We start from the raw sequence: 1,876 nt of genomic DNA, 5'->3' as shown, positions 1-1,876 counted from the left end.
AATAAAGTATGTGCTCATAAAATGAAAAGCATCATAAATCTAGGAAGAGCATGGATAAATATGAGGTCCAAAATCATAGTGCTATGTGTAAATTACAGCTGTTGAGAAGTATGGTAGTGCTGCTTTGTTGTACACCACACTGCTGTGTATATAAATGACAATGGAGAATTGTGCTGCTATGGTCAGTATTGATATAATGCAGTGCAATATGCTACTATACAGAGGATGAGGTTAGGATCCATGGCCATATAGTGCACAAAGATATATTAGCATATGTTCATAGGTTCATAGGTTCATACTAGGCTATCTGCCCTAGGGCATTTATAAGCCTAGCCAGAGTGTGTTTGGCTTTCGCCACCCATTTTAAATGAATTTTGCTATGCCCTTTTCCGAGGTTAGTATACTGTGCCTCTGTCTAACAGTGACACAGAAGTGATACCCGGGGTAAACCTACTATCTCCCATCTACTCATCAAGATTCCTGTTGAAGGGAGTCAATGAAGGACTCTGCCTAACCTGGACTGGGATTTTATTCCAGAGTGAAGGGAGCCTCTGGGTTATGAATCTGTCCCTCCAGCATGTCCTATTTATTTCAGTGCTGAGGTTCAAGTCTCTCGAGTGCATAGCTCGATGGGATTTGGATTTTCTGAGGTGCAGCATGTCCATTAATTCCGGGTTGGACATGGCTTTATACGGCAGGCACAGATCGCCTCTGAGCAGGCAGTATGCCACTGAGTAGAGCTGGAGTTTCTTTAACCGGGCAGCATATGGCATCTGTTTGAGCCCTTTGATCCTCTTGGTGAGGTACTTTTGGGGTCTTTCCAGTTGCTGCAGGTGTCTGGTAAGGTACATCCCAAAAGGTGCATTGTACTCAATTATGGGCCTGATGAGGGATGAGTAAAGAGGCACGATGACCTCCCCTGATCTAGATGTGAATCCCTTCATGATTAGGTGGCTATATAAAATGTTTTTCTAACCACTTTGGCCACGTGGTTGTCAAATGAGAGATTGCTATCAACTTGGGTCCCCAGTTCCCTAATTACTTCTTCCATACTTAATGGATTACCACCTATGTGGTAATTTGTGGGCACTTTGTTTTTGCCAAAGGGGATGACTATACACTTTTTGGTGTTTAGCTTGAGACCATGGCTCTGGCACCAGTTGTCTGTTTCTATGAGGCCCTTTTGTAGGATGCCTGTGTCGGCTGGAGAGTCTATTATGGCGCCCAATTTGCAATCATCTGCAAACTTGGTCAGCCACAGTCCTTCCATGTTAGCCTGTACCTCCGAGAAATATATACCGAACAAGAGAGGTCCCAGGACTGAGCCTTGTGGGGCGCCACTTGTAACTGGTTTGGAGTCTGACATGGCTCCAGCAATTCTAACCATGTGGGTTCTGTCCTTGAGCCAGTTTGCAACCCATCTAGTGACATAGGGGTTTATATTTAAGCTGGTGAGCTTATCTATAATGCCAGAGTGGGGTATTGTATCGAAGGCTTTTGCAAGGTCCAGATAGGCTGTGTGGACCACCTTCCCCTCATCAATGGCCTTGGTGACAGTTTCAAAGAAATCGACCAGGTTTAAGAGGCAGGATCTGCCCTTAACAAAGCCGAACTGGGTAGGATCCAGTGTCTGTATGTCCCCAATATCTTTATTTATGAGGTCCATGATGATCCTTTCCATAGCTTTGCAGACCAAGCTAGTCAAGCTTATGGGGCGATAGTTTCCAGGTTCCGTTGAGGCACCACCTTTGTGGAGAGGGACCACTGTTGCTGTACGCCACTCTTTGGGTACATATCCTGTAGTAAGGCTGAGATTGAACAGTAGTTTTATGTTTGGGTTTAGTTCTTCTTGGAGTTCATGTAGGACGCAGCCCGG

The sequence above is a fragment of the Protopterus annectens genome, chromosome 16.part0 (assembly GCF_019279795.1).
Source record: "Protopterus annectens isolate FY-2018-M chromosome 16.part0, PAN1.0, whole genome shotgun sequence".
NCBI classification, from domain to species: Eukaryota; Metazoa; Chordata; order Ceratodontiformes; family Protopteridae; genus Protopterus; species Protopterus annectens.
Note: the sequence above shows the minus strand (reverse complement) of the source record.